The sequence below is a fragment of the Podarcis liolepis genome (genome assembly GCF_965112155.1).
Source record: "Podarcis liolepis genome assembly, chromosome: 18".
NCBI classification, from domain to species: Eukaryota; Metazoa; Chordata; class Lepidosauria; order Squamata; family Lacertidae; genus Podarcis; species Podarcis liolepis.
This window is the reverse complement of record NC_139572.1, coordinates 5,515,335-5,529,509: the sequence shown is the minus strand read 5'-3', so window position 1 is coordinate 5,529,509 and position 14,175 is coordinate 5,515,335.

Sequence of the window (14,175 nt, the reverse complement as noted above, 5' to 3'; positions counted from 1 at the left end):
CGTCAGCCAAGCCCTTGCCTGGCTCGGCGGCGCAGCCCAACTCCTATCTTGTGGGAGAGAGAGCTTAGAAGATTGAAAGCTCCACAGCCCTTATCAGTCTGATCAGCCGGTGGCAGCAGCCGTGACCTTCCCTTCCTGCCGCTCTGGTCATGACTGATCCCCATATCACGCTGCCTCCTCGTCTAATTTCGTCTCCTTCGCATCTTCCAGGACCAACTGGGAGCCTGAGAAGAGCACGGCTGACCTTGACGTATTTCTGATCTCCTCGCAGAGCCTGGAAGAAACCGGAGGCCCCTTTTCCCACACGTTGTCAGGGCGGATTTTCGCAAGCGCAAGTGACAGGCCTCGAGTGGAACATGCGCCCCGCCCTCCATGCGCACACCCCTGCCCATTGGGGGCATCTCTCTGCCAACATCTTCGAGACTTCGGCGTGGGCCAAGGAGGAAATGCCCAAACATCACGTTTTTCTGCCCCCTGGAGGTTGCCGCTCAGATGCAGACAGGACAGGGAGGATCGTGTGGGATATGGAAAATACCACACTGAGGCCAACTTTCCCATTTACTGTTGTGTCAACAGAGTGGGCCAGAATCAAGCTGTGTCCCTTCTGCTTCCCATCTGCCCCAATAAGGTAAAGGTAAAGGACCCCTGGGAGGGACGCGGGTGGCGCTGTGGGTTAAACCACAGAGCCTAGGACTTGCCAATCAGAAGGTCGGCGGTTCGAATCCCCACAACGGGGTGAGCTCCCATTGCTCGGTCCCTGCTCCTGCCAACCTAGCAGTTCAAAAGCACGTCAAAGTGCAAGTAGATAAATAGGTACCACTTTGGCGGGAAGGTGAACGGCGTTTCCGTGCGCTGCTCTGGTTCGCCAGAAGCGGCTTAGTCCTGCTGGCCACATGACATGGAAGCTGTACGCCGGCTCCCTCGGCCAGTAAAGCGAGATGAGCGCCGCAACCCCAGAGTCGGCCACGACTGGACCTAATGGTCAGGGGTCCCTTTACCTTTTAAAAGACCCCTGGGCGTTTAAGTCCAGCCAAAGGTGACTATGGGGTTCCGGCGCTCATCTCGCTTTTGGGCCAAGGGAGCCAGCGTTTGTCCACAGACAGCTTTCTGGGTCATGTGGCCAGCAGGACTAAACCGCTTCTGGTGCAACAGGACACCGTGACAGAAACCAAAACACACGGAAACGCTGTTTACCTTCCCGCCGCAGTGGTACCTATTTATCTACTTGCACTTTGACGTGCTTTCGAACTGCTAGGTTGGCAGGAGCTGGGACCGAGCAATGGGAGCTCACTCCGTTGCGGGGATTCGAACCACCGACCTTCTGACCTTCTGAACACCGGCTCCCTCAGTCTAAAAGTGAGATGAACGTTGCAACTCCATAGTCACCTTTGACTGGACTTAACAATCCAGGGGTCCTTTACTTTTTACCTAAGGGTGCATACAAATAAAATTGTGTGTGTATGTATGTATGTATGTATGTATGTATGTATGTAAACAGGTGGAAGGGGGGGTCAGAAAAGCTCAGGGCATTTTATCATGCCCCAAACGAGGAGGGAACAAATGTCCACAAGCATTGAAAAGGGGAGGGAGAGATGAAGCAATTGAAATGTCCATCAGCCCACGGGCTCCACATCGCAACGCAAACAGATGAATCAAAGCAAAGGCATTAAGAAAATCCTGGAGAACTAACAGGATGTCATGATTAATCCCTGCCCATTCCGGGACAATCAAACTTACAAACACAGCGAGGAGTAATAAAAATTCTTGGATGAGAGTCACATGAAACAGAGATTCCGCAGCTCTCTCAACCAACGCCGAGAAGTTAGGAGCCATAGGCACCGACTCCTAGGGGCCGAGGCATAGCTGTCAAGCGTCCCTTATTTGGCGGGACAGTCCCTTATCCCAGCGCCACGTCCCGCTGCTGTTCCTTATTGTTGATGTCCCTTATATAAGCTACTGAAAGTAATGGGGCCCTTTCTATTTCCAGCTGTCCTTTGTCAACAACAAATTGTTGCTGGTTTTTTTGTGTTGAATATGTGCTATATGGTAATTTATGGACCTAATAGGTATCTAAAGCCATTTGCATGCAACAAAATATGTATTTTATCAAAGTAATTGTTGATCCCTTATTTTGGCTGCTGATCCCTTATTTTCGAGGCTGCTGGTCCCTTATTTTCAAATCTGTAAGTTGACAGCTATGGGCCGAGGCAGTTTCGGACCCCTATATATATAGGGGGCTGGACTAGATGAATCTAGGGGTCCCAGCCCCCCAGTTCTACTATTCTAAGACTTTTTCGTTCCAACGGGCTTCTGGGAACTGACTGCTTCCAATTAAAGGCCTGGCGACATGTTCTTCTCATTGCAATTCTCTGCATGGCTTTAATAGATTTTATGTGTGTGTATCTGTATATAGATGCAGAGCAGTTTTTCTGGAAAAAGAGGCGCCAGAAATCACCATGAACGTGTCCCTCGTTGTCTTAGAATGGCAACGGCGTCCACCTGAGAGGCGCCGGAACTGATTTCTGGTGACTTCTGGCTGAAAAAAGCCCTGTATATATGTATTATTATTATATTTCACTTTTATAGCACTTAATATATTTAAGAAACATCTCAAAGCGGTTTACGGCACATTCAAACATCAATAAAACAATTCAGAATCAAACATTTCTGTATAGAGTACAGTGGTACCTCAGGTTACATACGCTTCAGGTTACAGACTCCGCTAACCCAGAAATAGTGCTTCAGGTTAAGAACTTTGCTTCAGGATGAGTACAGAAATCGTGCAGTGGTGGCGCAGCAGCAGCAGGAGGCCCCATTAGCTAAAGTGGTGCTTCAGGTTAAGAACAGTTTCAGATTAAGAAAGGACCTCCGGAATGAATTAAGTACTTAACCCGAGGTACCACTGTATACAGTCAAAGCAACATAATTGACAGAAAACTAAAATATTATCTTAAAGATTTCAAAATCAAATATTGCAAAGGTCGACTGCTGAATACAAAGTTTTAAAAAACTTAAACATTTCAAAAAAAAAAACAGCACCATTGCTAAGTGAAGTCAAATATAAAATGCACATTTAAAACAGCATAATTAACAAGAGAATAAAATATTATCATAAGCGTGATACGGCTGTTTGGCAGGCATAAAAAGATGAGGCAAAATAATCCAATAATTAGGATTTGTTGTCAGGGATAGCGATGTCCCCCAGTAGGGCTGGGCCCATACACATATATGTATGTGAATATAGTTTTAATTCTAGCAATGTTTAATTGTTTTTAATGATGGTTTCCTCCGCCCCCATGTTTTTAGTTGTTTTTGTTTTTCCCTGTAAGCCACCTTGACTTCCTGTCAGGGGAAAAGACAGTACATAAATTAGTAATAATAATAATAATCAACAGCTACACTCACAGTCTGAATACTGGGGATATGGGAGAATGATCTATGAAGATAGCAGTGTCGAGAAATGCCACCCCCGGAAGCGAAAGCAGCTAAGCAGAGAGGTCACAGAAGCTGTGCCAACTTCCAAGCTATGGTGGCAGGATTCAGCGCCCCGGGCTATTCCGACTTGTCTGCCTTCTGCGCCAGGAAAGATAATTGTGCCATAAGAAAAATTGCTCCCTTTCCCTTCTGGGGTATTCGGGAGTCCATAAGGGGGTTCCCTATCAGTAGGAGAAAATAACAGAGGCCAACCAGAGAATATTGAAAAACAAAGCGGCTATTAAGCCTGATTTTTATTAACTGTTGCAACAGGGTCCCCACACGCAGGAGGGAGGAGAACCCTGAACAATGGTGCGCAAGCCCTTATAATAGACTTTTGAAATTGCCCACCCTGTAGCCCAAGTAAAGGTAAAGGGACCCCTGACCATTAGGTCCAGTTGTGGCCGACTCTGGGGTTGCGGCGCTCATCTCGCTTTACTGGCCAAGGGAGCCGGCGTACAGCTTCCGGGTCATGTGGCCAGCAGGACTAAGCCGCTTCTGGCGAACCAGAGCAGCACACGGAAACGCTGTTTACCTTCCTGCTGGAGCGGTACCTAATTATCTACTTGCACTTTGACGTGCTTTTGAACTGCTAGGTTGGCAGGAGCAGGGACCCAGCAATGGGAGCTCACCCTGTCACAAGGATTCGAACCACCAACCTTCCGATCGGCAAGTCCTAGGTTCTGTGGTTTAACCCAAGATCACCCCCCAAAGCATCATACATACATCACAGAAGGAGGCGGTCTACAGCAGAAATCCTGCCTGCGAGGATACCTGATAATGGTCGCTGATTGCATTGCCTGGGCAGCCCGGCCATTCTTTTGTGATGGTAAATACTTTTAGTTCCTGAGTCCAGGTCACAGGCTCACCCTATTCATACACAAATACGCCCTTAAGATTTGCAAAAGCAAAAAGACAATGAGAAGGCTTTCCCCATTTGCCTCCCTGACTGCAGAGGAATATTTGAGGTCATTGACAGAGTCAAAATGGCATCAGGATTGCTCTCCCAAACTATTTCAGACACACAGTTCATATACTTAGATATATGATATGTGTGCATTTGTGAATATTTATTCTATATTTGAGACCTTAAAATTGCCATAACAATTGAGTAACGTGTCTTTGTTGTTGTTTAGTCGTGTCTGACTCTTCGTGACCCCATGGACCAGAGCACGCCAGGCACTCCTGTCTTCCACTGCCTCCCGCAGTTTGGCCAAACTCATGCAGGTCACTTCGAGAACACTGTCCCACCATCTCGTCCTCTGTCGTCCCCTTCTCCTTGTGCCCTCCATCTTTCTCAACATCAGAGTCTTATCCAGGGAGTCTTCTTTTCTCATGAGGTGGCCAAAGTCTTGGAGCCTCAGCTTCAGGATCTGTCCTTCTAGTGAGCACTCAGGGCTGATTTCCTTCAGAATGGAGAGGTTTGATCTTCTTGCAGTCCATGGGACTCTCAAGAGTCTCCTCCAGCACCAGAATTCAAAAGCATCAACTGTTTGGCAATCAGCCTTCTTTATGGTCCAGTTCTCACTTCCATGGTCCAGCTCTCACGTGTCTTAAGAAGTCGTAACCCACTACCAGGGATGTTGATGGAGGGCCTTTCGCGTGCTACCGTCGCCATGGCGCCCAGTCATCCTATCCAGTCTGAAGCCAAAAGAAGGTAATATGTTAACTGGCAGCCTGTATTCCCCATGGATAATTGTAGGAAAAGGTGAGCAATTAAATATTGGGAGGCAGAGATGGGCAAGAGCAGGGCGATGTCTGGAGGGGGCGAGAGAACACATCACCCATCACAAATAGGATTAAATTTGACAGGAAGAAATTAAGCATCCCTTAATCGCCAAGCAATTAAAAAAAAACGTTTCCTGGAAACTTTTTGGCTCGCGATGAATGCTGCTAGGTGTCTCTCTGCAAAGCGTTGCAAGCAAGCCAGCTAAGACTGCTCAGAGCCAACGGCAGGTCCCGAGTGTCGCAACAAGTCCAGGCATTTTCCTACGAAGGGGACTTAAGAACCGGGATGATTTTATGCAATGTTGTCGTAACGTTGGTTGGGAACATCCAGGAGGACGTGACTTCGAAACGCCAAAACAGCCATGAAGGATCAGGCCAGTGGTCCATCGAGTTTAGCATCCAGTCCTCCAGATGTTAGGTACGCGAGTGGCGCTGTGGTCTAAACAACTGAGCCTCTTGGGCTTGCCGATCGGAAGGTCGGCGGTTCGAATCCCCATGACGAAGTGAGCTCCCGTTGCTCTGTCCCAGCTCCTGCCAACTTAGCAGTTCGAAAGCACGCCAGCGCAAGTAGATAAATAGGTACTGCTGTGGCAGGAAGGTAAACAGTGTTTCCGTGCGCTCTGGTTTCCATCACGGTGTTCCGTTGCACCAGAAGCGATTTAGTCAGTGGCGTCCAAACTTTTTTCAAAGATGGCCAGATCAGATGAAGTGAAGGGCCGTGAGGGCCAACCAAAGAAGTTGTTAACCTTTTTTTTAGGATTGAAGTTGTTGAGCTTTTTTTTATGATTTTACCCCAACCCCAAGTTATTGAGCCTTTTTTCAGGATTGAAGTTCTTGAGGTTTTTTTTAGGCTTTTACCTCAGGAACTAAACTGCCACAGGGGCCGGATTAAACCGACCAGCAGGCCAGATTAGGCCCCTGAAATGGACTTTGGACATGCCTGGATTTAATCCTGCTGGCCGCACGACCTGGAAAGCTTTCTGCGGACAAACGCTGGGTCCCTTGGCCTGAAAGCGAGATGAGCGCTGCAACCCCATAGTCACCTTTGACTGGACTTCACCGTCCGGGGTCTTTTACCTTCTTACCTTTACCTCCAGATGTCAACCTGTAGGAAACTCAGAAACAGAATTTGAGAATAAAAGCCCTGTCCTTTCTTGTGGTTTCCAGCAACTCATATTCAGAAGCATCACTGTGGCAGCAGAGCGGAGCTGCTGTGGTTAGTAGCCCAGACCCTCCAAGCTTCTCTATTTTCCAGGAACAGTCCTGGATTTACAGAAGCCATCCCGGTTTCTGATTTGATCCTGGAATGTCCCGCTTTTCTTTAAAACGTCCTTTGTTGTTGTTGAGTCGTTTAGTCATGTCCGCCTCTTCGTGACCCCCTGGATCTGAGCACGCCAGGCCCTCCTGTCTTCCACTGCCTCCCGCAGTTTGGTCAAACTCATGCTGGTAGCTTTGAGAACACTGTCCCACCATCTCGTCCTCTGTCATCCCCTTCTCCTTGTGCCCTCCATCTTCCCCAACATCAGGGTCTTTTCCAGGGAGTCTTCTCTTCTCATGAGGTGGCCAAAGTCTTGGAGCCTCAGCTTCAGGATCTGTCCTTCTAGTGAGCACTCAGGGCTGGTTTCCTTCAGAATGGAGAGGTTTGATCTTCTTGCAGTCCATGGGACTCTCAAGAGTCTCCTCCAACACCATAATTCAAAAGCATCAATTCTTTGGCGATCAGCCTTCTTTATGGTCCAGCTCTCACTTCCATACATCACTACTGGGAAAACCATAGTTTTAACAATACGAACCTTAGGATGTCCCTATTTTCATCGGAGAAATGTTGGAGGGTACGGAGTTATGTGACATTCCCCCCCCCCCCGAATGTTACTTGCCCAAAAATGGAAAGAAGAAGAAGTCCCAGCGAAAGAAGAATAGATTAAAAAAAACCTCATGGAATACGCAGGAATGGCGAAAAACGTACCGGAAAGATAAGAAATCAAGATAGCAAACTTTTTAAATAAAAGAACGGAAAGGGTTTATAGAATATTTGCAAACAAATGGTAAACAGATAAGAACATTGGCAGGGTTATTGTAACAACCTGCAGTTTTATAAGACCATTTATTTAAAGCAGATGAATATACGAGCAAATTAAGTTAATTTGGCTATGCAGAAAATGTTAAAAATAAATTTAAGGAACTGCAGAAAGGGGGGGAGGAAGTGGAGTTTTGAAATGTTAAAACTATTGAAATGTATAAAGTTGAAAATCATAAAGCAAAGAATTATGGAAAGGAAAAAAAAACCTCCCCGGGTCAAGGAGATAAAGAATTATACAACCTTCAGAAGACAGCCCTGTATAAGGAAGTTTTAAAATGTTTAAAACCCTCCCTGCGAGAAGCCAAGTTACAGGGAACCAGGCAGAGGGCCTTCTCGGTAGTGGCGCCCGCCCTGTGGAACACCCTCCCACCAGATGTCAAAGAGAACAACAACTACCAGACTTTTAGAAGACTTCTGAAGGCAGCCCTGTTTAGGGAAGCTTTTAATGTTTGATGTATTACAGTATTTTAATATTTTTTGGAAGCCGCCCAGAGTGGCTGGGGAAGCCCAGCCAGATGGGTGGGGTATAAATTAATAATAATAATAATAATAATGCTGGGGACGCGGGCGGCGCTGTGGGTAAAACCTCAGCGCCTAGGACTTGCCGATTGCAAGGTTGGCGGTTCGAATCCCCGCGGTGGGGTGCGCTCCCGTCGTTCGGTCCCAGCGCCTGCCGACCTAGTAGTTCGAAAGCACCCCCGGGTGCAAGTAGATAAATAGGTACCACTGTGGCGGGAAGGTAAATGGCGTTCCGTGTGCTGCGCTGGCTCGCCAGATGCAGCTTGTCACGCTGGCCACGTGACCCGGAAGTGTCTTCGGACAGCGCTGGCTCCCGGCCTATAGAGTGAGATGAGCGCACAACCCTAGAGTCTGGCAAGACTGTCCCGTACCTTTACCTTTTAATAATAATAATAATAATTTAATGTTTCATTATTCTGGTAGCCACCCAGACTGGCTGGGGCAACCCATTCATATGGGCAGGGTAGAAATAATTCAATTATTATTGCCGTTGTTGTGGAATAGGACGTCCCTGTTTTCATCAGAGAAATGTTGGAGGCTATTTTCCTGGACACCGGCCGGCCTGCCCCACTCTGAGACTCAGGCTGACAGATCTCCAGAGACGGCAAAACACACACAAGAGCTCCAGAAAAACCCCACGTGTCATTCAACCCGCCGCAAACCTTGATTGTTTATTTGCACAGCGGTAATAAGATATAATTACGCAGAGAAACGCTTGCTTTGGCTCACACGCTCACTCTCACGCGCAGAGCTGCTGCCAAAAGCAACTCGAAGGGTCTCGGATAACAGTCCCTTGTATTTATTTTCGGAGAGAAGTGCACAAACGGAGGAATGGAGTCGAAGCGCTTGGGCTGGAGGAGTTGCTCTCCAATAAAGGGAGGAGGGGCTGGGAGGGCAGGTGCCTAGCGGTGGGGTGGTGCAATGGTTAGAGCATGCAAAGTGCTGCACCAACAAGCACAAAAGAACCCCTCCGCAGTGTCACAAAACCAACTCAATGGTGTAACGTTGGAAAATGTCGATCACTTCTTTTACCTGGGCAGTTACTTTCCACAAGGGCCGACCCTGATGCTGAAATCCAGTATTGCCTGAGCTCGGTGAGTGCAAAGGGACGCGGGTGGCGCTGTGGGTTAAACCACAGAGCCTAGGACTTGCCTATCAGAAGGCCGGTGGTTCGAATCCCCACAACAGGGTTTCTTGTTTCTTTTTAGACTCAGATGGGAATTTATTTGTAGGCAACAGGTACTAAGAAATCAATGGGTGGCAGGTCTTTTCTTAGAAGATTAAAATATTAAACCATGTAAAAATAATGGGTTGCACAGACACACAATCACTCAGTTGAATTAAAACAAAAATACAACCCAAGAAAAATAAGACAAAAGCATAATAACGTGTGAAAACATATACAGTGGTACCTCAGGTTAAGTACTTAATTTGTTCCGGAGGTCCGTACTTAACCTGAAACTGTTCTTAACCTGAAGCACCACTTTAGCTAATGGGGCCTCCCGCTGCCTCCGGAGCACGATTTCTGTTCTCATCCTGAAGCCAAGTTCTTAACCCGAGGTAATATTTCTGGGTTAGCGGAGTCTGTAACCTGAAGCGTATGTAACCTGAAGCGCATGTAACCCGAGGTACCACTGTAAAACAAAACTTCAAGAACACAAAACGGGATTTAAGCACACAAAACAGTGATTACCGTATATTATGTGGCAGAGGTGAGGGCATTCTGTGGTATAGGAGCAGCAGCAGAAAATGTCTGTTTTGGGGGCTGGGCCCTATGAAATTCTGTAGGGTTCAGAGCTGCAGGTAGGTTTTCCCCAAATGATCTAAGTGATCGTACAAGTCTGTGTAGAGCCAGCTGATCATCCAGGTAACCAGGTTCCAAGTTGTTCAGAGCTTTTTATACATTTATTGGACACTATTTATTTGGTAGGGATGCGGGTGGCGCTGTAGTCTAAACCACAAAGCCTAGAGCTTGCCGATCAGAAGGTCGGCAGTTCGAATCCCCGCGACGGGGTGAGCTCCTGTTGCTCGGTCCCTGCTCCTGCCCACTTAGCAGTTCAAAAGCACCTCAAAGTGCAAGTAGATAAATAGGTACCACTCCGGTGGGAAGGTAAACGGCGTTTCCATGCGCTGCTCTGGTTTGCCAGAAGCAGCTTAGTCCTGCTGGCCACATGACCCGGAAGCTGTACACTGGCTCCCTCGGCTAATAAAGCGAGATGAGCGCCGCAACCCCAGAGTCATCTGCAACTGGACCTAAGGTCAGGGGTCCCTTTACCTTTACTATTTATTCAGTACTCTTCATTAGGGTCTGAACAGAGGCAACAGGTTCTTGCCCTGCTGTAAGGCAATGCAAAGATGGTTGTGTTGTCACTAACACTTGTCATAAGAGACCTTTGATTTGCTTACCAAATCAACGCCAAGGAGTTAAGAAGAAGAAGAAGAGGAGGAGGAGGAGGAGGAGGAGGAGTTTAGATTTGATACCCCGCTTTATCACTACCCAAAGGAGTCTCAAAGCGGCTAACATTCTCCTTTCCCTTCCTCCCCCACAACAAACACTCTGTGAGGTGAGTGGGGCTGAGAGACTTCAGAGAAGTGTGACTGGCCCAAGGTCACCCAGCAGCTGCAGGTGGAGGAGCGGGGAAGCGAACCCGGTTCACCAGATTACAAGTCCACGGCTCTTAACCACTACACCATGCTGGCTCTGAGGCAGGCAGCAAATCGAAGGGTGTGACTTGCTGCGTAAGAAGAGAAGGTGAAAAGGCTTCTTATCCTTGAGCCAAAGGGCCCACGTCGATCAAGAGAACCCCAGAACCGGGATTGCCACAGCTCTGCCAAGACCAGCCTTGGTAGCCCTTTTCCTACCCTGAGCCCTTCCTCCGCCCAGCACATGTCGAATTTCTCCTGGTTTCGAAACAGCAAAAGAACAGCTCCAAACAGTTGTTTTCCCCACAAACAACACGATGGCATTTTCTTGGGGAGGCCCTGCTGGAACATTCTGGAAGGGCTGTTGTTTTTCCGCTTCGCAACAGCTGCTCGCAAGCAGCCAGTTGTTGCGAAAACAGAGAGCCTTCCGCCTGACCTCCTTTTCTGCTTTTCGCAGAACAACAGAGGGATCCCAGTTCCTCGGCTCCACTTTAGGGCAATGCCCAACAGCGCAAGCAACGGGCATCGACGGCCCTTGATGGCTGGTGGCTGCTAGCTAGCAACCAAAGAAACGCACCTTCGCTCGGAACGAGCAGCGGAGAGGAGAAATCAAACGAAATCCAGGGAGAAACTTAGATGGTGAGCTTCCCTGCTCAGACTGTTTAGCAATTTAGACATTGGAGGCTTGAGATGGGACCCGTACGCTGCAGAGGCCAGAGGCTTGGCTCTCGGTGTGGGTTCTCAAAATAAGCCCTGGTCTATCTGTGTGCTTACGCTCCGGCAACTGTTTAGATTACATAGATGAAAGCCAGCTGCGAGCGAGCACGAAGCAGCTATAATGGGGTGTTTATTTTTTGGTAATTGGATGAATCTGTGGCTGAAGAGGAAAAGAGCCAGGAGGGGAGGACAGGGGTGGAAAGGGGTGGAAGAAATGTCCCCAGCAACTGAACGACAGGTCTTCTCTTACAAGCTGCCATCTGTCCTGGCGTATCTGCAACAGGGATCTTCCACACAAAACTGATCTCGCGGTAAGAGGCTCCTGGTTGATCCACAGTCTGGAATGACAGTGGAGATCCCTTAAAAACATGAGAAAAAGCCTGTCGGACCTTGTTGCTTGATTCAACTGTTATAAGAAAAAACTGCTCCATTTTCCCTTATGGGGTATTCCGGAGCCTGTACGGAGTCCTTAAGTGGGTTCCCTATTAGTAGGAGGAAATAACAGAGGCCAAGCAGAGAACATTGAGAAGCAAAGCGGCTAGTAAGCCTGATCTTTATTAACTGTTGCAACAGGGTCCCCACTCCCCACACTCAGGAGGAAGGAGGGACCCCGAACAATGGCGAGCAAGCCCTTATATAGACTTTTGAAATTGCCCACCCTGATGCCCAAAACCACCCCCCTAAACATCATACATACATCACAGAAGGAGGCGGTCTACAGCAGAAATCCTGCCTGCCAGGATACCTGATAATGGTCACTGATTGCATTGCCTGGGCAGCCCAGCCATTCTTCTGTGGTGGTTAATCCTTTAGTTCTTGAATCCAGGCCCACCATGTTCATACACAAATATGCACCTAAGACAGGTAAGCAACAGACAATGGAAAGGTTTTTCCCATTTCCTTCCTCCTTGCAGAGAAATATTTGAGGTTATTGATAAGAGTCAAAATGGCTTCAGGATTGCTCTCCCAAACTATTTCAGACACATGGTTCATATACTTAGAGATGTGTGCATTTATGAATATCTGTTCTATATTTGAGACCTTAAAATTCCCATAACAATTGAGAAACGTGTCTTAAGAAGTTGTAACCCACCATCAGGGATGTGGATTGAGGGCGTTTCAGGTGCTACCGTTACCACGGCGCCCAGTCATCCTATCCAGCGTGAAGCCAAAAGAAGCCTGGCCATTCTTCTGTGATGGTTAATCCTTTAGTTCCTGAGTCCAGGTCACAGGCTCACCCTAGTAAAGGTAAAGGGACCCCTGACCATTAGGTCCAGTCGTGACCCACTCTGGGGTTGCGGCGCTCATCTTGCTTTACTGGCTGAGGGAGCCGGCGTACAGCTTCCGGGTCATGTGGCCAGTATGATTAAGCCACTTCTGGCGAACCAGAGCAGCACACGGAAACGCCATTTACCTTCCCACCGGAGTGGTACCTATTTATCTACTTGAGCTTTGACGTGCTTTCAAACTGCTAGGTTTGCAGGAGCTGGGACCGAGCAACGGGAGCTCACCCCATCACAGGATTCAAACCGCCAACCTTCTGATTGGCAAGTCCTAGGCTCTGTGGTTTAACCCACAGCGCCACCCGCGTCCCTTCAGGCTCACCCTACTCACACAGAGTCAATTAAGGTTTGGCAGACAGCCAGAAGGTCATGTGAAGGAGTAAGTCTGCCTGGTGATAACAGAGACATGGAGACAACCCCCTGATTGGTCAAGCTCTCTCAAGGGAGTGATAATTAATGGCCTACTAAGTGGAATGTGTTAGTTCAGTGTTCAGTATTTCAGAGTTCTGTGTGTCAGTGTAGGAGTTGTGAGTCGTGTCAGAGAGAGCTAGCAAAAGATCCGTGTTGTGTTCCTGTAGATAGTCCACTGTATATAATATAAACACCTAACTATAAGTTCCTGGTTCCTGCTTCGTCTATCCTGTCTGCAGCCAAGTCGCCAATTGCTTCCGTGGATTCTGCGTCTACTCTGCTAGGTCTGGCTAGTCAGAAAGTTGCGAAACACCAAATAGGTTTTGCCAATAGCCCTGTTGGGTCAAAACTGGCCTGCCGGTTGAGGCAGCCCACCCCCCAACCCCCACCTCTGGGCTCCTACTCAATGCCACTGGCACTGGTACGTTTCCGAGCACAATTCAAAGTGTTGGTGCTGACCTTTAAAGCCCTAAACGGCCTTGGTCCAGTATATCTGAAGGAGCGTCTCCACCTCTATCGTTCTACCCGGACACTGAGGTCCAGCACCGAGGGCCTTCTGGCAGTTCCCTCACTGCGAGAAGCCAGGCAGAGGGCCTTCTCGGTAGTGGCGCCTTCCCTGTGGAACACCCTCCCACCAGATGTCAAAGAGAACAACAACTACCAGGCTTTTAGAAGACATCTGAAGGCAGCCCTGTTTCGGGAAGCTTTTAATGTTTGATGTATTATAGTATTTTAATATTCTTTTGGAAGCCGCCCAGAGTGGCTGGGGAAGCCCAGCCAGATGGGCGGGGTATAAATAATTTATTATTATTATTATTATTATTATTATTATTATTATTATTATTATTATTATTATGATGCACTGAGCTGAACAGATGACCAGGGCATCACTGCCTTCACCCAGAAGGCTGAGTGGCCTTCGCTTTCCGCAAAATGCCTCTCGGCTCAGCTGGTCCCTCGCCCATCTGGACGGCAGATGTCAAGACTCGCGACTGGGAGTGTAACACCCCCACCCCACCGCCACGTCAATCCTCCTGCTGCTTCCCCCACCCCCAACCCTGCAAGGCCCGTAAAGAACACCAGGAGATCGTACCCTCCAACATTTCTCCGATGAAAATAAGGATGCCCCATTCCATAAGGATTATTTTACTATTTATGCCCATCTGACTGGGCAGCTTCCAACATATATACAATACAATGCGATATCTTTATTGTCATTGTCCCATACAGAACAATGAAATTTAAAAAATCTACATAAGACATTCAAAAACCCCTAAAAACTCTGAATCCATTCTTCAGCAATCAGCCTTCTTTATGGTC